This window comes from Nomascus leucogenys, chromosome X (assembly GCF_006542625.1).
Source record: "Nomascus leucogenys isolate Asia chromosome X, Asia_NLE_v1, whole genome shotgun sequence".
NCBI lineage: Eukaryota > Metazoa > Chordata > Mammalia > Primates > Hylobatidae > Nomascus > Nomascus leucogenys.
In genome coordinates this window covers 97,530,338-97,554,180 of record NC_044406.1, presented here as the reverse complement: position 1 = coordinate 97,554,180, position 23,843 = coordinate 97,530,338, and the positions used below count along the sequence as shown (strand labels likewise).

Below are 23,843 nucleotides of genomic sequence, written 5' to 3'. Positions count from 1 at the left end.
CTTTCCCACACAAATGAAAGTACCTTAGAGGGCAAATGGTGTGTCTTTCACCCATTTGAATCTCTGGGCCTAGCTCTATGTGGGGCCTACAGACAATCCTCAATCTGAGCTGGTAATGTCACTGCAAATCTGGGATTGAGGAAGAGAAGAAGAGAAACACTGGGTCTGTATTGATAAGATGTTTCTGCTCAGGTGTCCCCTTTAGTTTCTTAACTGAGTCTCACAAGTAGCTTTTCTGGACCTAGCGTTGCGCTAGGTATCAAGAAACCAAAATGAGTAAGATAATATAGTTCTTGCTATCAAAGAAGTTCTCAGTCTAATGGCAGGGAGTTGGATTATATTCCAGAGAATAAGCTCTTCCCTAAGGCATGCTAGAACCCATACCAAATGGCAGCTTGGGTATATTCTGAAGTCATTTTTTGCTCCAGGGTGACTCCAGCAGAAGCCATGTACTAGAGACACCCCTGAAAGATGCTCTTGTGTTTTCAAATCTCTGGTGGCACATGACTCTTGCACCAGGCTCCTGATCCATTAGTTCACTCCTGGGTTTGTGCTTCTTTTTATCCACTTGCAGGGAAATCTACAGTCTTTCTGAAGTGCAAGAAACTTCCTTCAGCTTGTCTTTATCCACGCCTACTGAAAAATCTCCTCTTGTAACTTGTTAGTAACAGCTGTTGAAATTTCAGTGGGGTCTACTATCACACACGAACACTCACAGTACAAATTTACCTTATCATCCAGCTAGTTCATTAACCTTCTCTTTCCTTTCCTTGAGTGCCATGTTCCAGGGTTAACAGGGTATTAAGTATACCTGGCTAGATTAGAGGTGCCAGGTGGAAGCAGGCCTGCCCTTTCCATGTGTGTAATCAGCAGGCAATTCCAGATCATAAATATAAAACCAGAGACATGCACTTTTGTATAAGAAACCATTAACAGCACATAAAGAAACACATCCTTCACCTTCCTTTCACCATAGGAAAGAAATGAGGTAGCAAGTTAAGCCATAAACTTCCAGAAAATAAACACACCATCTAAACTCCAACCTGTGTTAAGGCTGTATTGAAGATGATTTCTGAAAAAAGAAAAAGTATGTGGAAAGGATAAGGAAAACTTGATCTGTGGGTTTGAGCCTTTTCTTTTTTAATCCTAGACATAAATTCTACTCCTTTCTGCTCTGAAAGGATCTATTTCTCATTGACCTCCTGGATGAGACCAACATGTTTCCTCTGGCGATTGGTTGCCAATATAACCTTTCAGCAGGGGTGAGGAGAGCACTAGTGGCAAACAAAGAAAAAAGAGACAACTGTGAATATAAACTATTTCTTGCAATTAGATGTATCCATGTGTGTGTGTCAGTGAGAAAGTATATAAATGCAGGGTTATTGGTATGGGAGGCGGATGTGTAAGAGTTTGGGAAAGTATGCATGAGTGAGAGTGTGGGTCACTAGCAGTATGTGTGAATCAATGTGAATAGATGTGGGTCAATGTGATTATCTCAGTGGTAGTTAAGTGTCAACGTGTTCATGTGAGAGTCTGAGTAAGAGTACATGGTGGATTACAGGAGAGTGTATGACTTCCTGAACAGGTGTGTCAGTGTAAGTGTATCAGTGTAAGTGAGAATGTGGCATGGCGAGTGTGAGTGTGAGTCTATGGTGTCATATGTGTTCTCAGTAATTGCCTGTGTGAAGCACAGTCAACTGACTATTGCAATGTGAATTGTGTATGTCAGTGTGGTATGTGCTAGTGTGAATGCAAGTCACTGACTGTGCATGTCATTATATGTGCGCTGGTGCAAATGTGTGTAGCGATGTGAGTGAGGGTGTGTCAGTATGAAAGTAGAAGAGTGGGAATGTGTAAGAATGTGAGTGTGTGGTAAGTGTGATTGGGCCAGTGTGAAAATGTGTGATGTATGAGTGGGGGATGGTGTGTGAGAGGGTACACATGTGCATGTACATGAATGTGGAGGAGTGCTTGTCTGTCTGTGGGAATAAGGGCGTGTATAATTTTGAGTGTACAGTCGCGAATGTGAAAGTGAGTGAATATGTGAGTGTTAAGTACATGTGCAGTATGTACGTTTATGTGAATTTGTATGAGTACTGAATGTGAATGAGCCTATGTATGTGTCAGTCAATGTGAATATACCTGTGTGTGTAAGTGACTGTGCTTGAGTTTGAGAGGGTAGAGTGACGGTTTTCAGTGAAAATGGCTGAGTTTATAAAAATATGTGTGTATGGTTGTATTTTAGCGTATGTGCCTGCAAGTTTGGTATAGAGTGTGATGATGTCTCAGTGTGAAGAAAGTGAGTGTGTGAGTGTGAATGTGTGGCAAAATGTATGTTTCTATGTATGAATATGATTATGTGTGAATGTGTCAGGAGTAGGGAGGTTGTTTTAGCTCTGTGTATATGAATGCAAGAGTGTGTAATTCTAAGTGTAAAAGTGCAAGTGGGTGAGATGGTGCTTATAATGTGAGAAAATATAAACGTGGATATATGAGCATGTATGCACGTTTGTGTCCCTGTGATGAGTTTGTGACTGTGAGGAAGAAACAGTGATGACATCAATGCAAGTACACTGGAGTGTATGAAATTGAGTGTATGAATGGCTGTGAGTATAAGAAACAGTTGGAGTGTGTGCAGGGGGAAAGTCAATGTATTATTTGTGTATAGAGTATGTATGACTATATGGGAATTTGGGCAGGCAAAGGTAATTGTATCCTCTGTGTGAATGTAAGTGTGAAAGTGTATGATTGTGTGTGTGTGTGAATATTAATAGCATAAAGGTGTGAGTAGCTGTGAACATGAGGGTGGGGTGTATGGTAAGTGTGTTGTGTGCATTAATATGAAAATGTGAATATGTGAATGTGAATTTGTGGCAGTGTGAATGTATATAAACGTAGCATGTATGTAAATATGATTGTGTGTGAGGGTGAGGGGGTAAGAGTGATCATCATTTTGAATGACTCCAGTATGAAAAGTGAGTGAGCCCAGGGGATGATGTGACTGTGTGAATGTACAAGAGTACAGGAATGTGCTTGTGAGAGTATGTATGTGTATGTGCATAAACTAAAGATACCAAAATAACTTTGGATGCTGGGAAACTCTCTCTATGAAGTCCCTTTCTTCCCAAAGCCACAGCATGTCTTCTGTTACGGGCAAGTTACTTAGCTTCTCTCAGCCTCTATCCCCTCCTTGGTAAAACAGTGATGATGATAATACCTAACTTCAGCTAGTATCACTTGTATAATCAGAAACAGCAATAACTATTAGAAAAAAAAATACCTACCTTGCAAGATTATCATAGGAGAAAATGGTATCATGCCAGTAAAGTGCCTAGCATAGAGCTGGCAACAGTAGACAATAAATACAAGTTATTATTGCATCTGTCACAGAACACCAAAGAGCGATTCAGGGGCTTCTCATTTTAGTCAGTCCTAGTTACCTTCTGTCCGTCAAGGTCTAAAGAGGATCCCCTACCAGAATATCGCTAGAAAGTTGAATGCATCAGTATCAACAAGGCTGTAATTTCATACCTTCAATTCCACGGCTGAAACTCTGGAGCTTCCCTTTCATAAGAAGGCATCACAGAAACACCTGCTGCTGAGCTGCAGTTTTACCTCGTCTGTAGGCGCACTGTACGCTCAGTGTGAAAGGGAACTATATTGCTTATTCCTTGCTTGTTTTTTGTTTAGTTTGTTTTTCTGGTATTTTTTTAAAAAAAAACATTTGGTTGGTTGTTTTTTGATTTGGGTAGTAGTAGAGATGCCTAAGCAACTGATAGACAGACAGAAGACCAGACGGAGGGACAGCAAGCTACAACCAGGTAGCTGGACTGCAGGAAATAGCAACAGAGGCCAGATGGAGAAGCTGACAGAAGTTATAATGCCTGCCTGAAAGGCAGACAAAGAAACAAATAGGTTATCGGAGAGACGGGCCATGAAACCTGAAAGAAATGCAGAGGAAAAGAGAGAGGCCCAACTTGCAAAGCTGCTGAGGAACTGTTGAGCCCTTTTAAGGGAGACTAGAGATCTGTAAGATCTAGTCCCTGCCCTTGAAGAGCTTACAGTCTAGTTTTCCTAGTAAGATGAATACTCCAGAAACCATGCAAGAATTATTTAAGGCAGTAGGGCAGCAAGTGCTACACTGCACGCTACAGACTCAAGTGCTGTTGGAGACCTGGTGGAGGAAGTGCATCATGGTTGGGTGAGAAAGCAGAGGGAAGGTTCGGGAAGGTTTAAGCTAAGTCTGACAGGCCCAGAAGCAGGGATGGAAGGGGTTGGGGTATGCTTCAAACAGGAAGGTAAAATTAAGGTTATGGGGCAGTAGAAATCATAGGAACTGATTGGCAAATTTGCAGTATGTGGCTGAAAAGCCACCCAGGCACCAGGAAAGGAGGAGAAAAGAAAATGACAGCTTGATGGGAAGCATGTCTGTGTTATACTGAAGCTCTTAGATGGTGCTTGACATCTGCAACGGACTTGGCAACGATTGTTATGTTGTTTCTCCTCCTCACCCCAAAATGTAGGTCAAGACTGTCATTCCCATATTAGAGATGGGAGGGAGGCAAGAGACTAAAGGCAGCTGTACTGGGCAAAATTCCCCAGAACATAGGGGTCATGCCCTGAGGCCTAGCTCACGAGGTCCAGGCAGAGTCTTTGATATTGGGAGATCTGGTGGAAAAGCAGCATTTGCCTGGATTTGGAGATCCCTAACTCCCTGCCCTGGACTCCATTACTCACCTCACACCGCCACTGCTGCAGGACTTCAGCACAGGTGGGCACTGCCCATGAGAAGGGTCCGGGCTGGCTTCAGCTCCTACAGACTCAGTGCTGGGCACACCAGCTGCCACAAGATGCAAGGACTCAGCTGCTCTTTCTTGGGGGAAACCTGCCGAGAGAAGCGTTGTAGGGGAGAGGGAACCTCTTTCCCCACCTGCTACAGCTCCTTCATCCAACTCCCACCAAACATCTCTCTCTCTCTCTCTGTCTCTCTCTCTCTCTCACACACACACACACACTCTCTCTCTCTCTCTCTCTCTCACACACACACACACTCTCTCTTTCTCAATCTCTCTGGTGAATTTCAGAAAATCTCTTAAGAAAGCTAGAAAATCAGAGAGCTAAGAAGTGTAAAAAGGCATTGTTACATAGGATTCCAGAAAGGGCACAGAAGTGGGAGTCAGGAGTTGGGAGTTACAAGCTGAGAATTGCTGTTAGTCACCTCATCATTCTGGGCCTGCTTAGTATCAAGTGAAAAGGCCTGCCTTAGTTGCCTTGGATAAGTGTTGGAAGAACTAAATCAAATAGGACAGATGTGAAATATTTACATAGTTTGCATAATTATGGAGCAATGTATATAATCACAGGAGGTGGTAGAGTCCAGTGGACAAAAGGAAACTGAGACACAATGGCCAGTGCAGGTTGGCTCTGTGAATATATGAGCTTCCTGACGTTGTGGCACTGCATTCAGTTCAGTTCAGTTCAGTTCATCCCTCAACTCTAAGTCTCCACCTCCATTTCCATTCCCCTTTTCACTAACCTCTTTCACTGGAGAAGGGGGAAAAAAGTCTGTCTGCCAGGCAACAGCATTCTGAGGCCTCCTAATTTGCTACCATCTCACAGGTGCTGAAGGCCCCAGCCTCTGACCCTGATTGGAGCTCCCCTCTACCTTCTGTCTCCACCAGGTAAGTCTTCCACAGTCCTCCCCAGGTTTCTTAGGGTGAATACATACTGTTTACTGTTGTTGTTTTGGTGATAATTTACCCTATTTTTCCCACAGAGGTTTCCATGTCTAACCATGAAGGAGACTGAGTCTCTTTGACCCCTCCCTTTCTGCCTTTTCCCACAATCATTTGAGCCTCTCAAGGGAGAGGCTGATCTTCTCCTTGTAGAACTCCAAGCTCTGCAATCCTTCCTACTCTGCTTTCCTTTCCCCTTCCCCCAGTGGTGTTTGTCCTCAAAGAAAAGCAGAAACTATATGCTAATTCTCAAGGAGGCATGATTCAGGCTAGCACCTATTTATTACAGACCAGAATGAACAGGGTCCTAATCCAAAGAGATGGCTAGATAGATATCTAAACACGGAGATTGCAAAATTGAAGCCTTAGGGAGCCAAGAAAAGCCCCATGATCTCCAATTCCCCCTTCTGGAATTAAAAGTCCAAGCCATACTCTGGGTCTGCCTCTTGCTCTTGGGCAAGACTCCAGAGCATATCTGTCCCCCAGCATCCCTGGCATTCCATGTGTGCTTCCCACATGCACACTCCAGGCAGCCTTTCCAAATCCCACCCACTGCACCATTGAATGGTGTACTCGCCCCCTCCCTCCCTACGTGAGCTCACCCTGCAAGATCTCACCCTGCAAGAGGGTGGGGTGAGGGGGAGAGGAGTGCGAGCTGCCAAAGCTCCAGAGAGGGGTGGGGCTCAAGGAGGGCACAGGAAGAGTGGCTTCAAGAAGCCCCCTGCCCATCTCTGGGGATGAGGGCAGACAGCAGAGGCAGCATCCACCCATTGGGGTGGGAAACAATACTAGAGGATGTAAGAGGAGGAGAACACACCCCCTACCTGTACTACCAAGAACCTCCATGTTTTTGAGCAAGATCAAGAGCTTTCCTGAAGCCTACCTCCACCTCCCCGCAGTCCCAATTGTAGCACCACTTTTTAACTCCATGTTGGCCTGCCTTTATTTCACCAATTGCTCGAGTCAGTGCAGAATCAACTGACAGGACACAGTATTCCACCTGGTAGCCACACTCCTCTCACCTGCCTGGGGGTGTGTTGTGTTGAGAGTAGGGCAAGGGGAGATATCCTGCATGTGAGCACATGTGCATACTGGGTCATGTATATCTGCACAATTCCTTGTACCATGTTATATGTCTGTGTATGTGTGCTGTGTCATATCTACCATGACATGTATGTATTGAGTCTGCATCATATTGTGTGTGTGTACAGTGTCCTGTTAATATCATCTTGTATACGTGATCATGTCAATAAGCTACTGTGTGTGTGAGTGCTATGTGTCTGTACTGTGTTGCATGTGAATTGCATCTCTTCCATCCTTTGTGTATGTGCAATGTGTCTAATTCGTATTGTGTCATATCTGTATGTCATGTTGTGTGTCTGTATAGTGTTGTGGGCATTGTGTGCCTATATCATGTTGTATGTCTATACCGCCTTGTTGTGCACCTATGGCTCAGCCTCCTGTTGGAGACTGAGGTAGAAATCAGTGCACACATCTCGTACATACCCAATACCCATCACCAACCCAACTCCACCCCCAGCCACCTTGCTGCATTCCAACTTCCTGCCAGAATCTCTGTCTGGGAACTAGGGCTGCCACCTTGGCGGTGGGGGTAGGTGGAAGCTCTGGACAACTACTCTCTCTACCACAGAGCCTTCCCATGCCAAGTGTCTTGCTCAGCACCGAAGATGTCTAGGAAAGGAGGTTTGGAACCTTTTTCAGGCCCAAAGGAAACAGCGCTGGAGAGGAAGTTGTGGGGAGCTGACTCCCTCTGTAAACCCCCAGCCCCATCCATATATGCAAGGAGAAGGACTTGCAGGAAACGATGGCTGGCTGAGTTTCTCTATCAGGCTGGTTGGAAGGACTGGGAGCCTTCTCCACAAGGAATAACCGCTGCACAAGGGCACTGGCGAACAGGCTGGGACCTGGGATGCATGGGGAGCTCTTAAAATTGTCCCCATTAAGGTCACTAGAGGGCACTGTTGTGCTGATTGTTAAGGATAGTGTTTCTTTTAGGGTGCTGAATTCCACAGTGCCTGGGGGCTCAGAGGGAGATGGGGGAGGAGGACACGAAGGAAAAAGATATACATCCTAAGCCAGGCCCTTCCTTCACCTTCATCCCAAGACTTTGTTTTGAGATTGAGTTAGGGAGTAAGGGCCACCAGTGAATATACCGCCACCCACCCATCCCCTCAGGTCTGTGAGACCCACCCACACAGAACCTTTCAGGGGCTTGGTTATAGGGTCCCTAGCAGATTATTAACTTGGACTTCTCTTTTCCCTCCTGTTCCCCATTCACATGAAGTAAAAGTAAAGCCACACTGTTGAAAGAGATGAAATATATGTGGTTGTGGGGTTGTTTTGTATTGTTTTCCCTAAAACTGGAGGGCATACAAAAAAAGAAGGGATAATTTTTCTGACAGGGGAAGAAGAGGGCTATACTTTAGTGGACCTGTCTTCATTACCAAGAATAAATGGACCACCTTATAGAACAACTAGTGCCAAGTTCATCGTTTGAAAGACAAGGAAACTGAGGCCTAGAGAGGGGCAAACACACTGTCTGGGACCCCCAAACACAACAGGGGTCCCAGACTGTCACTGTCTGGGACAATGTGTTTGGGGGTCCCAGACCAGGCCCTAGCCCTCCAGAACACTTGACTTCTGACTCCCAGGGTTCATTCCACTCCAGTTCCTGGTCCTTTGGCCCCTAAAAAACTTCACTCTCCAAATTCAGACCCCTCCAACCTCAAAAACTCTGGCCTCCCTCTCCACCATGCGGGTTCCAAGGCCATCCTATTCCATCTCAGCAATCAGGCCTCTCTGTGACCACACCTTTCTAATGATTTCCTCTTCCCACCAGTAAATTGTTACTCTCTTTCCAGTTTTCAAGGTCCATCTCCCCACTATGTTTCCCAGACTCAGACCCAGCTGTAGCTGCACCGTTTTGCTCCTCATTGCATCCCCTGGGTTTAGCACAGATTGCTCCAATCTGCAGATAATTGACCAAATGTGGAAATCAGACACAGATCTATTGCATTGATTAACATTTCCAATTAAACCCCCGGTTAGGCTGTGTGTATTAGTGACTCAAATAATCACCGCGTATGTAAATGCAAATGCCTTCCAAAGCCACAGAGCGCGGTAGGAAGCGACGCATATCTGGGAGGAAATGGAAATAGACTGCCAGACCCGGAGGTTCATTTGGTTCTCCGGTAACCCTAAATGAGATTTTAAATGTGTGGCTCTTAGTTGATCCCAGGCTGAAGCATCACACCTGAAATGGAGGACTCGGGTCCTGCGCGTCGCTGCAGGCCCTTTTCCGCCCCCTGCTGGAGAAGCTGTGTAGTGCCGAGTTGGCAGACGAGTCCACCCCAGGCCCTGCAGAGGGAAACGCCTAGCCCCCGGCAGGTGGGGGTGGGGGTGGGGGTGGGGGACGCGTAGCGCAGGCTTAAGTATGCCCCAGATGCCTAGACCGCTGCACTTACCCTCCGAAGTAAAGGTTTTACACAGTTCCCTGCGCACACAGGGTCCCCAGGGATCCTGAGAAGGAGGGCTTTTTTTTTTTTTTTTTTTGAGCAGGGGTCCCAGACCAGGCCCCAGCCCACCCATGTAAAAGCAGTCAACCTACCTGTCTAGGCCAGATTGATAGCGCCTCCACTTCCCTTTGAGGCACCGTCCTTCCCCACTGCCCTCTCCTTACCCAGGAGGAAAGAGCCAGTTGTTGAGGCTGCTGCTCATTGAGTTTCTTGTTCTCTTGGTTAAAGCTACTGGTTCCTGAAGGTGGGTTACGTGGGTGGGGATGCTGTTGATTTTAAATATCTAGAATCATCCTTCTAATTCTTGGCTGAGCTACAGCTGCCACAACCACCAGAGTTGCCTATCTCACCAGAGAATTCAGGGCTTTTGGGTTCTTGGTAAGGCCATGACTTTTCTTCTATCTCTCTCTAGTTTGCTCCTGCCTTCCTGCCTACTACATCCAATCTGTACATCTGATGTTTTTTTTTTTTTTTTTTTTTTTTTTTTTTGCCTTGGCCACCTTCTTTAACCTTAATTTAGTAGCTTAGTCTCTGAACACATAATAGCAAAGTCTCGGATGTCAGCACCTCCCCATCCCTGCAGTTCTTTTTATTTCTCATTTCCCTCACCTGGTATGTCCACTACTCACCCTCTCCCAAGACCTCAGCAAACTTGTTTGCTCTATATACCATTTCCACCTCTGACCAGGAAAATCTGCAACCTGTGGGAATGGTTAGCTGGTCAAAATGTCCCTAGGGTCCTGTGTCCCCTAGCTTATAACCCTATTGCATGTGAACCTCCTTTTCCTGTCAGGTCTCTCCTACAAGGCCCAGCTGCCTGTCTGGAGGCTTGCAGGGTCAGCTCCTTGACATCCTAAGGTCTCTCTGACCTCAGGATTCTCAGCTGTCAGCTCTTGCCCAGGCTACCTCCTAGTCTCTTCCCATTTTGCTTCTTGCATGGGCTGGGGGATATGACACTTGTATCCAGAAACAGAGGCTTACAAATGGCTCTGTCGCCAAGCCTCCGCCTGTTAGTCATTCATTACCATATCAAGTCTCTTTGCCCAAAGTTGCCCCTGATTGGAGGCCTCAAGTACCAAATCACAGATCTTGCCCAATTATAATTTTGCAAATGGCCCAGTGAAAACCGCACTGACCTTTACACCTCGCTCATCCCAGAACAGGGCCACGGTGTTGTCACCAACAGGAATGGACCTCCTTCTGTTCCAATACCTCAGACAGCCATACACTTGGCCTGGATTTGAGTCTGCAAAACCATGGGGGGAGCAAGACTAACATGGCTAAAGGCTTCCCTGCTGAAAGCCGTTTTTTAAAAATAGCACTGCAACCGCCCCCATCATGCTTCCCAAAGCCAAGCCACTCACCCTTCTCTCCTTCGCTTCTACAGACCAACAGCCCAGAACCCTCAAGTCTAGAATCTGGAACTGGATTCTGAAAGGTGGGACCAAAAAAAAAAAAAAACAAGTGGGGCCTCTATCTCTCTCCTTGCCTGAATCCCCCTCTTCCCACCATCCCCCACCCCACCCCACCCCACCCCTTAACCACCACCTAGGGAAGGAAAACTTGCCAGAGCAAGAATCTAAAATGTTCAGTTCACCCAAAAGTGCGGCAGTAATCCTGCCAGAGCCAGTTCACAAACTGAGGGCAATGTCCCCCAGCCAGCTAAGGGGAACAGGAGAGGAGAGGCAGTGGACGCAATGACACTGCTCCCCAGACAAAGAGAGGGCCAAGCCAGGGACCCCGAGCTTTCTGGGGACGTTATTGCATCATTCCAATCCCCACATGAGAAGAAAAGGGTCCCCCTGTTATTACCATCCCCCCACCAAAAAAGGGGAGGGGGATAAAGAAAAATAAAAGAGGGGAAGGCGCCCATTTAAGAAAATCGTCACTTTTTCTCTTTTCTGGTGTGTGTGTGTGTGTGTGTGTGTGTGTGTGTGTGTGTGTGTGTTTAAGGGGCGGGGGGGGGGTTCTGCCCCAGACTTGGCCAGACCGTGGCCTGGCCACACCCCCTCCCCTTCTCTAGGGAACTGCTGTCACAGCTACTGGGGCTGGGTAGGGGGGCGGGGGGGGGGTGCGAAAGGGAAGACTTACAGGCTGACGTAGCTTTCAAGGCGGGTTTTGCCTCAAGCGGCCCAGGCCCCAGTAAACGAGTCTAGGGTTTGACCAAGCGAAGGAGCCCCGGCCCTCTGGGAACGGCCCTGACACACCCACTTGTCTGCGAACTGGGATCATGCAAACTGCTCGCTTGGTCTCAGGGCTCCGGGGAGCCACGTAGGAGACTCGAGGCTGGGGCACAAACAGGACAGGAGGGGGGTCCGGAAAGGCAGAACATTTGCCCAGCAGTCTTAAAGCATCATCCAACAGCCACCCCCTCCCGCCGCGGTAGCCCGGGTGCAGTTAGTCGCGGGATTTACCTGCCAGGGATCCAGCCACCCCGTCAAGACCTTTCCTCTACCTCCGAGCGCTCCAGCTGGCGGGGCTGGGGAGCCGCAGCCCCGCGGCCGCAGCCGCAGCCCCGGGCCCAGCCCGCTCCCCCTGGCTCTTCTCCCGCCTCCGCACACTGGTTCGAGGCGGGGAAAAGCTGCAGCCCCCAGTGCGAGATCCCAGACGGTTAGCTGGCACAGCTGCCCGCCCGCGGTAGAGCCCCTGCTCGGCAACCGCTCCCTAGCCCTTCTCTGCTATTACGTCACCCGAGCTCTGCACCTTACCTAGGCCAATCAGATGGTGAGCATAAAACTAAAATCGCCCTGAGTGGGCTACTGGGGACCAATCTTTTGTTTCCAGGCAGGAAGCGCCTGGGAGGGGGAAAAAACTGAAGGGGAGGGAACATGGAGAGGGAAAGGGAAAGGAGATGGAAACTTCTACACTGTCAGGGTTGTCTAGACAGAGGTGGGGCCATCAAAAAAGAGGGGCACCTGACAGGATGGAGAGGAGGGGAGAGTTCATGTATCTTCCTTAATTGCTCCCCTCAGGAAAATTGAGATTTCAGATGAATTTTCAGGGGACGAAATCTGTACAGCTACACGGGCACGCTTTATTCGGGGGGAAAAAAACGGTTTTGATTTGGGACACCACCTGTCAGCCAGGCAGGTTAAACTGACGGAATCTCTAAAATACAGAGAAAACTAAGAGAGGCAGATGTGGCAGTGGAATTCAAAGAGATGGCAGTCTAGATCGGGAAACTACTTTTTTGCATATGAAGCACACACATTCCAAAAAGCAAGGAATTATACAAAAAATAAAAATAACTCTACTTCAAATGGAGTTTAAATGCGATTCTCTCTGTCCATCCTTTCCCTTAAACCTTCAAAGCTTTCTCTTGTCTTTAGGATACGGTTCAAATTTTTGCAGATGTCCAAAGCTTTCTAAAATCTAACTCCAAAAATAATCTCTTGCTACTCCAAAATCCATACTCCCCATGATTTGGCTAGATTATGTAAATTATGGTGAATCCCAGCAAGGAGACAGTAAGCTGCCATAAAAAGTCAAATAACACAAAACAATAAGGACATTCAAATTATAATGATGTAAAATATGCCTACAGAAAACGATCAGAAGAGGACATAAAATTGTAATAGTTGGGTTAAACTAGTAGTATTATGAGTAACTTTTTCTTTCTACTTTCAAATTTATTTTTATAAAGATAAATATATCCTCACATACTTAAATGGCCAAAATAGATCATGACCCTTCCCAGTGAACTTTTATTCAATTTTCTCTACACTGTGTAACATCCAGCAATAATTTCTCCATAATGCCAACAAAATAGGTTTCAAGAACACGAGTGAACTAATATATCTGCCCAGGTCCTTTTAATAAAAGCCGTACAAAAGACCCACAGATGACCAGACGCGGTGGCTCACACCTGTAATCCCAGCACTTTGGGAAGCCCAGGCGGGCAGATCACCTGAGGTCAGGAGTTCCAGACCAGCCTGACCAATATGATGAAACCCCGTCTCTACTAAAAATACAAAAATTAACTGGGCATGGTGGCATGCGCCTGTAATCCCAGCTACTTGGGAGGCTGAGACAGGAGAATCACTTGAACCCAGGAGGTGGAGGTTGCAGTGAGCCGAGATTGCGCCGCTGCACTCCAGTCTGGGCAACAAGAGCAAAACTCCGTCTCCAAAAAAAAAAAGCTACAGATTCGCCAGACGAAACATCTCAGGCAGTTGAAGAATGGGATGCCTCTTTTGGACTGATTCATATTAAATTGTGATGATACAGGGAATTGAGAAAAACAACAACAATGATCCACTCTATGCCAAAACAAGAAAGAGGGAGGCAAAGACTAAGTAAACGATGTAATCCAGACTATTTTTAAGGGTCACTTTGCATTTTATTTTCCTAAATTCAAAATATATATATTAATGCATATATGAGTATTACATTAACATTGTAGAAATTGGTAGAGCTGCGATTTGTATCTAAATGAGTCCAAAGTCCATGCTTTTTCTAATATGATACAGTTTACTACTGCTAAGAATTAAACGTGGTATTACTGGTTTCGTTAAAATACATACTTGCTTTAAAAGAAACAGACTATTTAAGATTGGCATTTTTTAAAAATCAGGCATTTTTAAAAATAGCTTTTCTGGTGTCGTGGTTGTCTTTAATGCAAAAAATATTATCCAACACTCTCATTCTCAAATCCTTCATTAATAAGTTGGAATCAGGATGGTTCTGACTCCAGATTTTACAGATATCTTTTTAATTAACTTTGGAGTTAAAAAAATAAGCAACCACATCCCACTGATTTTTTTTTATGCCATGGTAAAAATAATATAAAAAAATCACAAATCAAAATGAATGTAATTTATTCAATGTTACATCTCTGATTTGTAAAATGCATTCATTTGGGTTAAACAAGAATCTTTTTTAAGAAATAGAAAAATATAACTGGATTTTCCTGGCTAATGATTTAACTTGGGTCTTCTAGGCTATTGATTTAAATTGTAATTAGGAGGTATTTGATTTCACTCTAATCCTCCCATATACCTCAGCTATAACTCAGAGCTATTTATGCAGTCACTATACATGGTTATTTAAACGTTTCATGGGTGTATTTCTTTTCTCCTTAGTGATTATAGAAAGTAGCATGTGGACAAAATCCTATCAGGTGATGGACAAATTAAAGCATAGTGATGTCATAGAAAGAGGACTGGACTTAAGACCCAAGCCTAGGGTCTTCCTGTGAAAGGGTGATAACCTATGTTATTCTTGATACAAGAAAGCAGTCTTTACTGTCAACATGGTTTGTTATCCAAGAGTATAGGGCAACTGCATGGGAGATCTCAGGAAGGGATGCTAATCTGAAATATCTTAAAGATTTCATCTGTGTAACTTTTCCCCTCAACTCACCATTTTTACCACCCAACTCACTGTTCTCTTGCTTGGGAGCTCTTTGATTTAAGGGTATTACAACACTACCATCATAACCACTTGGCATGTGTATCCTACTTCTCAGGTTACAAACCACTTTTGTATCTCCCCATCTGATCCTCACAACAACCACAACAGTTTACTATGGCAATTATTATGATCTGCATTTCATAGATGAGAGAATGGAGACTCAGGGGTTTGAAGTTACCTGTCCAATGCTTCACAGAGATGGTCCTGGAAACCAGGGCTCCAATTCTCAGTTCTATGTTTGTTCTGCCACCCTATATGGCCACTTGGGTTGTATATCTTCTCTGAGTCTTACCAACCCAACTAGCCTCTTGATTCACGTGAGAAGTGAGAAGTGAGAAGCGCTGGCATGGGGCTTTTTTTTTTTTTTTTTTGAGACGGAGTCTCGTTCTGTCGCCCAGGCTGGAGTGCAGTGGCGCAATCTCGGCTCACTGCAAGTTCCGCCTCCCGGGTTCACGCCATTCTCCTGCCTCAGCCTCTCCGAGTAGCAGGTGCCCGCCACCACGCCCGGCTAATTTTTTGTATTTTTAGTAGAGACGGGGTTTCACCGTGGTCTCGATCTCCTGACCTCGTTATCCTCCCGCCTCGGCTTCCCAAAGTGCTGGGATTACAAGCGTGAGCCACCGCGCCCGGCCTGGGGCTTTTTAATAACAGAAGTAAACTGAAATGAATATCTTCAAACTGTTTCAGTCAAATCCTGGATAAAAGGAACGTTGCTCACTCTCATATACAATTGACGGGAGTGTAAATGGCACAACCTTTTGGGAGCACAAGTGGGTAATACTTAGGAAGTTTTAAAATGCATGTGCCACTTGACCAAGCAATTCCAACTCAAGGAATTTGATTATCGATATATTCATAAAAACATGTCAAGAAATGTTGAAATATGTTATGCTGAATATTATGTAAGAATGAAAAATATTACTTAAAAGGTAGCCTAAATGTCCCTCAGTAAGGGAATTGTTGTTTTTTTTAGCCACTTTGTCAAATATGATTGCCATGTAAAAAGCTGTACATATCTAATGTATACAACTCTATGAGTTTGGGAATAAGTATACACCTGTGAAACTATCACCACTATCCAAGCCATGGACATATCTATCACCTCCCAAAGTTTTCTCCTGCCCAAGTAAGGGAATCATTAAATAAATTATGGTAGATACATTTCGGACTATTATGCATCAGCTTAAAAAATCAAGTATATAGACCCCTGTGTACTGAAATAGTAACACTCCTTGACCCATTCTTGAGTGAAAAAATGCAGAACAGCACGTGTATTATGATTTTATTTTTGTTTAAAAAATTGGGTGTACGTTTGTGTTTTAACTGCTAAAGGGGACACTCTGGGAATAAAAGAGGGTAGGAAAGACATGTGGGTATGTGTATATGATGGGGGACATTAACTCTTTTCTTTATATACTTCTGTCTTGTTTGTATGTTTTTACAATAAGCATATGCTATATTTTACTTGTAAGAAACATCATTAAATGGGGAAATAGGAAATACAGTCTTATTTTGGTTAAGACAAAAGCAAGCAAACTACCCCTGCTATCCTGAAAGAGGTCTGAATGCCAGGTCAGTGATTCGGGTGTAGCAATCAAGGCTATGGTGTGCCAGACTGAGCTGAGCCATACCTGGGCAGGCACTGAATGCAAGGCAGTAATGAATAACCCACTGGGCAAAAGCAACCCAGATTTCCTTGCTCCCTTCGCACCCCTGCCTCAAGTCCTACAGCCAGAAGTTGCTCCCAGTAGTAGACTCTGGGTCTGTGTGGGTCTCAGTCTTCACATCTTTTGCTACAGCAGCTGCACTAAAAAAAAAAAAAAAAAAAAAAAAAAAAAAAAAAAAAAAAAAAAGTCCCCACTCTTTCTCTGAATACAAAAGAACCTGGGGTTTGGCAGCTGGTGCACAGCATTAGCCAGGAGCACAGTGCCTACTCCTCCTTCAGTCAGAGCCGCTCACTACAACCTGTTGCCATTACTCTGCAGTCTGGTACAATGGAGCCCCTTCCTTCCTGCCTCCCCATGCCCATCATAGGCGTCTCAAGCTCTTCTGTGGCAGGCAGCATTGTGGGTTACCTGCTGGGCAAAGAGCAAGGAGCATCAGAGATGCCAAGAGGTCTTGTCCTAGGTCTCTAAAAAATCAGAGGTGAGGGAAAGAGGAAAGCCCATGGCTGGGAAATTACCATTCTCTTGGATCTTCAGAGTTCTTTCCTGGAAATCAGGTAACCCAGGTTCTATTCTAGCCTCTGGAGAGGAAATCCTGAACAAGACTCAAATTTCGCTGGGCACTAGTTTTCTCCTTTGTCGAACTCGCCTTGCCTCTCTCCTTGGATTGTTGTATGGATACAAACAGCTAATGGAACAAAAGCAGATTTAACAGATTTCTGAGCTATACATCTCCTTAATAGACTTGATGAATCGCATTTACATATGCTCCCTAAATGGTGGCAGCTTGGCAATGAAGGATTTCTCCTGACCTTCTTTCACTACAATTATCCCCCGTTAGAGACCTGCCCTGTAGAACCTATGAGCTTTCTGAAGCCCCCAGCTTTTGCCCTCTTCCCTTCCACCAGGGAGTTAGTGAAGGAAAAGCAAAAGACAATTAAATCCAGGTGGCTCTGGGTGAATTAATATGAGAATTAGAAAGTTCCTCTCCTCTGACTTGGTTTTAATTAGCCCTGCTTCCACCATGGTCCTACATATCAAACCACATTGTTTAATTGAGCTGATGCTCTGTTTGATTTTTCTCCCAAGTGGATCACATTATGTATTCCTTCCTTATGTGATCTCAATCACTGCACTACTAGAACCTAAGTCCAACCTGCAGAGTGAATTGAATTTGGAAAGTTGGTTTCATTGCTCTCCCCATTTTACTAAGAAGAAACAAGAGAAGGAGAAAGTAGAGAACAAAATCTAGGGGATAAAGAATGAAGGAGGTAAAGAGAAAACCAAATCTTATTTATTTTTATTTTTTTTTGGACCGGCTGGACTATGATGTCATGTTTTTCCAGCTCACCTGTGATTGGCTGCTCAGTTCAGCATCTGCTGAGAGCTAAAGGCTGATTATTTGCCGGAGATACAGACCTTTCAGGGAAGCTTTGAATCATTGCTGGTTGTCGTGACAACCTGGGCAGTGGCTGCTCCTGATAACCACATAATGAGGTTGTCAGGAACAGAAGTGCCCCCATCCCCACACCCAACCATCTGAAATGGTGAGCGATAGAGCATTTCTCTCAGGAGGCGAAGAGAAACTAAATCACCAAAAGGCAAATGGTGGAGATCCTCTCAGACAATTTATGTCAGCCAAATCCTGGAAACAATCTTGAAGAGTTCCATACCTACCCTCTCCAGGTCCCTCTTGAACTCATGTATCCACTATAATCCAGAGACATGAGGAACAGGTGGCGAAGGGGTGAGGAACCTCTGCAACCCTCCAGTAAAGCTAAATAGAGGGAGGTGCGAGTAGAATGCCAAATTGACTAAGGCAAGGCACATTACCTCTCTTCAAAGGGCATCATCATGGGCATGGTCCGGGGAAAGGAGGGCTATGTGTCAAAGATGGCAGGGCATGGCCAAACCCAGTCCCCAAAGCCCTACACGAAGAGAGATTGAGGGAGATTGGTTGTGGGCTTTTCTGCTTGCGATTTTCATTTCCCTGGAGGTAAACACCTCACTTTATATTCTCGTGGGGCTCCAGATGTTCTTGAGAGGGAATATCAGTGGCGTCTTTGTGGTACATTAGAAATTCCTAGGACAGACTTATTCAGCTCCTACTAAGTGCAAAACATACATCTAGGTGCTACAGACACTACATAGGTGAGTCAAACTTGGAGCATCTCCTCAAGAAACTTGGAATCTAGTTGGGAAGAGAAAATATACACCCAGGAAACTGTGATACAAGACAGATGTAGTAAGTACTACAAAAGAAGTCTAAATTCTTTAATGTCAGAGAGAGGCGAATCACATCCAGATTGTCACACTCCAGCTGTAACTCATCTTTCCAGGGTTTTCTCCCACTACTCCTCCCTTATACCCCGAAGGTCAGCTGTATCAAACTTCCTCTGTTTCCTTGATGTGCCTTGACTTTCATATCTCTGTGCCTTTCCTCCTGCTCTTCCCTCTGCCCACCACAACTTTCTCCCTCCTTTCCTTACCCAATGATACAGAACACATATTTCCAGACTCTACTCAAATGGCATCTTGTTGATGAACAAACTGGTCTTACATTTATAATCCCAAAGGGATCTGTACCTGGTGGATATGGATGTTGACTAATCCACTGATATCACTACAGTACCCAATATTCAAATCCAGAAGCATAAAAGAGAACACTGGTACAACCAATTTTGGGTTATTCATGGAAAAGCATAGATAAAGTCAGACTAATTTAGAAAAGTCTTATTTAGATAATCAACACAAACCTGTTCTCCCATTAAACATCTTTTATAGCTTTCTTATTTTGAAGTAGTTTAAGACTTACACGAAGTTACAAAAATAGTACAGAGAGTTTCCACTATCCTTCACCGAGTTCCCCCAATATTTTGATATATTATATTGATTTTATTTTGCACAGCCACAGTACATTGACAAATCCCTGGAAACTGGCATTAGTATATGACTACTAACTCAAATACTGACTTTATTCAGACTTGCCTGGTTTTTACATACATTTTTCCATTAACTATTTTACCAACTTGGCTGAAGAGGAGCAATATTATTAATAGTTGATCTGAATGTCAATATTTTTCTCGGGCTCATCCCTTTCTGAAAAGGACCAAAACCCGAAAAAGTCAAAACTTCCCCAGAACTGAAAGAGTGAAAGTCAGTTTGAGCTAAGCAGCCCTGCCATTAATCAGGCTGGGAGAATGGACAGATAAAGCCAGCTGTGAAGTTAATAGAAAACACTTTCTCCCAAGGGCACACAGCAGTTTTAAAAGGCCATAACTACACCGCCTCCTTTGAGTGACTACTCCTTTCTTACCAGTGATGCCTTAAACCTGCTTTGCTACTTGTATTTATTACTGGAGATACTCAGTTGTTAAACCACACAATAAATTTGAGTTTGTGGGACTATAGTCTTCTCTCTGATAGTCTTTGGCTAATTAAGCTTTACCATAACAAATGGTGACCAAGCCAGGGTTACCTAGAAAGCCCCTTGAATGATCAGAAGTTAGCCATATTTCCTGGAATCTACCTAGAGGCTCACAGTGTGACTAAAACGGGTATGATATACATAACAAATGTCTAATAAACTCTCACCACATTGATGTGGGATTGTTCTATATCAAATTTAGTGTAATGGTACTGGATACAAGGACAAAAGCCAGGAGGGGCATTATTACATAGACGTCCAGCACGCAGTCTCTGTAATTAAACCGCTGGCCTTCAAATCCCAGATTCACTATTTTATAGTTTGATAACCTTGGACAACTTATTTAGTCCCTCTGAACCTCAGTTTCCTCATCTGTGAAATGAGGGATCCAACAGCACCTTCTTCTTAGGGTAATTGGGAAGGTTAAATATAAATTAAATGCATGTAAAGTGGGAAAGCATTAGGGTAGTGGTTCTCGATTTGGCTGCACAAGGAACTACCTGGTGATTTTTATAAAATGCTAGTGCTTGGCCCCTACCCCTAGACATTCTAACTTAATTGGATAGCATGAATCTGGACACTAGGATTTTAAAAATCTCCTCAGGTTCTAATCTCCTCAGATTCCTATGTGCAGCAAAATTTGGGAACCACTGTATTAGGGATTTCATTACTTAAGGACTATTTTTCTTCCACAGGCTTGTGGTTATTCTCTCCTGATCTCCCTCAGTGTCTGATGTCTCTGAGTGTCCGAAGAAGGCCAGGAAGTGGAATGGGGCGGGGTGCGGGGAACTTCTCAAGGAGAAGGCCTTAAATTTTATCTTCTTGGAGGCTTTACCCAGGTTTATTTGTTTGTTTGTTTGTTTTTGCAGTCCCTGTCATGATTACCAGATGGTTCGTTCTGGTAATGAACATCCCCTTTTTCTTTTTCTTCCATGTCCACAGCAAAATGATGAAGATATTGAATATTTGGGTAAAACTGAAGCTGTATTAATCTTCTCTTCTGTTTTCCCCTCCCGAACAGAACTCAGTCACACTTCAAATTAAGTGTTCTCAAGTGTGATTTTACAAAGTTAATATGTGCACACAGGATTGGCTGACCATGGAAGATGTGTTTGATAGATGCAGATGTGCTGTTTCATATAATTAAGCACCTGTTGCACTTCATAATCAATCCTTTTTTTTTTGCGATAATGCAAGAACTTCTTACAGTCAATGTTCTCTCATGTTCACTTGATATGATCACTTATAGGGAAAGGGCATTTGAAACAGCTTGCCCCTCCTACCCTTTTTAATCATCCAAGAGAATACATTCCCTACTCAATACATAAATATCAATTAACTGATGAATGTTAAAGTTCAGCAGAATAGAAGTTTACAATATGTTCATAATTATTTTAAAAGTGGTTCACCACCTCTCTCCCACAGCAAACCCTGCTACACACACACACACACACACACACACACACACACACACACTTACTTGTTCATTCCGGCTGCTAATATGGAAAATTTAACGAATTCTGATATGTGAGGCTAAAGTTTACTGCCAAAAAGGAAGGGGGGCAGGTTGCTAGGCAAATTAATACTATAAACATAGAAAAGTGACAGCCTGCCAGGAGAGTATGCTAACACACGTTTTTAAAGCGCCACTCTAAGTGCACTTTGCATTCAAATGACCAATATGCTAATTATAGTCCTTATCTGTTTGTTTGAGGCCTTGAGAGTCTAGGCAGCTCAGAGCACAGACCCCAGCCAGCAGTTTGCAGGTTTTTAGAAATAATAACATGGCATTTCTTTAAACATATTTTCAAATTCAAGCTTCTTACAAATCAAGATTGGCCTTTCCCTCATTCAGGGAATTAGTGAGGCTTAACTGTGTTCACTGTGGTGCCATCCCCCACAAACCCCTGCTAACAAAGGCTCTGACTTCTACTTGAGCACAGTCTGTTGGGGCAGATTTTCATGGTAATTTGCGGGCTCTGTTTTGAAAGACATGGGGCATCTTTGTAAATGGGGTTGGTAGATGGCAGGGGGTGGGAAGGGTGTACTTTGTCACTAATCGTGAGATTGTCTTTGACCCTTTTTAATTTTCACCACCATGTAAGGCCATGTAAGGCCTGAGTTAAGAACTCTTAACTCAGGTTTTTTGCAATTTACATCCCCTAATTCTGTTCTTAAGAGAGAGGTAAAGAGACAGAACACCATTCTCCCTACACTCCGGTTGAAATTATCAGACATCTATCACAACTATATTGGGGATGGGGACTGAGGATTTATCATTCTTCCCCCAACCCTAGGCTCTATTTGGATTTGCTTGGTAGGGGAGGGTGATGGTGAGTGTATCCTGTTTTATTTATATGACACAATCTTCAAATTCCTTACTTTCTCTTACAGATTTGTGGTAAAATCTGAACTATCTAGAATCCCACAAACGGCGCCTCAAAGAATAATATTTTTTGCTATATTGCACTTTGAAAAAAGTACCCGCCCCCCACCGCCCCCCTGCCCAGTGCACACATGTGCACATGCGCACACACACACACACAGGCTGACATCACAGTCTTCTCTCTACGGTTTAAGCTAATGATCCATGGACATAACAGGCTTATTCTTAAAAATATTATGAAATTAGTTTTATCATGTTCTTTCCCTTCCTGTGTTCCAGTCTTCCTTTTAAGGACTTCTCCCAGATACCCCAAAGCCTAATGAGCTACAGTCACTGCCTGTTTCCTTCCTGTATCCAGAAAGGAGACAATCTGATTGACTTCTTTGCTGTATGGTCTTATCAATTTCATTTATTGCTCCTTTTAGGTTCTGTGTATTTTAGGAGAACCTTTCTGGAGTGGGCAACAATGCTTGAATCAAAGGAATGATTTGCAGAGGTGAAAATGTAGACACCACTGCAGGCGTCTGGGGAGTAGATGAAAGGGATATTTTGGAGAAGAAACATTGCAAATCACACTGCTAAAGAGTCCTTCCCCCAACAAGGTTGGCTCTGATACCCATGACCTCCAGGGTTCTCAGTCATTCACACCATCTTTTCAGTAATCCACACCATGTTTTCAAAGGCAGACTTCTGCATTCACACTTTAAAGCAAGACTCAACTCCAAGAAGCTTCAAACAAAAATAAGGCTTTTGAGTTAAACAGAAATTTAAAATGCCTAACAGAGCTGCTGATCCTCTGGTTAATTGCAATCTGACCATATTAGGAGTCAAGGCAAGTCCCTGCCTCAGAGCATCTTTCTTTGCTGCCATACATTTTTATGCTTTTTGATTTAAAAGGCTGGAGGTGACAGTGGGGTTGGGGAGCAATCTCATGGCTAGTTTAGCCAAGCCCCTGGATATCCTAGATTTAAAGCAGACTGGCTAAATTGAAAAAACATTTTTTTCTGGCTTGGGAATTTTGATTGGCTATGATGTATTACTTTAAAAAAAAATTGTCGTGTTTAAACAATCAAATTATCTTGTTTTTAAAATTACATCTAAAACCAACTCAGTACTTTAAGTTCCATGCTTTCTGCCACCTTTGGAAAGCCTGCTTGTACTAAAAAAATTAAAATACATTTTCATCTAAGGAGATTCTCTCCCCAGACCATTTTGGGTGAACTGAGAGCCCAAAGCTGTTTCTGTATCAGCCCAGAGACATGGACTAGGCCATTTACTCAGTAGGTCATTTGTAAAGATCCTATAAAAAGGGGTAGTCGTTTTTCAAATAATTTACTGCACCAAATCACACACAAAAAAGGAAGGCACTAAAACGAAACATAAAGCCCCACACATTCCCCTGAGTTGGCGAAGGGATAGTTTCAAAGTTTCTGAATTAGAAAGAAAAATGTATCATAGAAAGGCTTGGAGGCTGGATGACTCAGCTGTCAGGCAGGGTAGTTAAAAACTTCCCTGGTTGTGAAGCATCGACAAACTTGACATCAGAACTTATCAGTTACTCTGCTTAACTAGAAAAAAAATGGGTGTCATCCATCCACATCTCAGCAAGGGAGGCAGACCCCAAAGTAGCAATCTAGAAGTCAACAATATCAAATGCATAGCTTGAACTGTGTGGAATATGAA

General features: G+C 44.0%; 1 protein-coding gene across 11 annotated transcripts in view; it reads right to left on the bottom strand.

Annotated features, from left to right (window-relative positions):
- The window catches only part of PAK3 (p21 (RAC1) activated kinase 3), a 287,576-nt gene that overhangs the window by 123,183 nt on the left and 140,550 nt on the right, over nt 1-23,843 (bottom strand). For 2 of the 11 annotated variants that reach the window (XM_030806493.1, XM_030806498.1), the window contains exons 1-3: nt 11,686-11,924; nt 10,408-10,517; nt 4,738-4,885 (exon numbers count right to left, since the gene is read on the bottom strand). The exons of 2 other annotated variants lie outside the window; for them this stretch is intronic. The gene's annotated coding sequence lies outside the window, so the exon portion shown is untranslated. Of the gene's footprint in view, nt 1-4,737; nt 4,886-10,407; nt 10,703-11,685; nt 11,960-23,843 lie in introns of those variants that run through there. 7 more of the 11 variants (XM_030806492.1, XM_030806500.1, XM_030806495.1 and 4 more) reach the window with 4 other exon arrangements.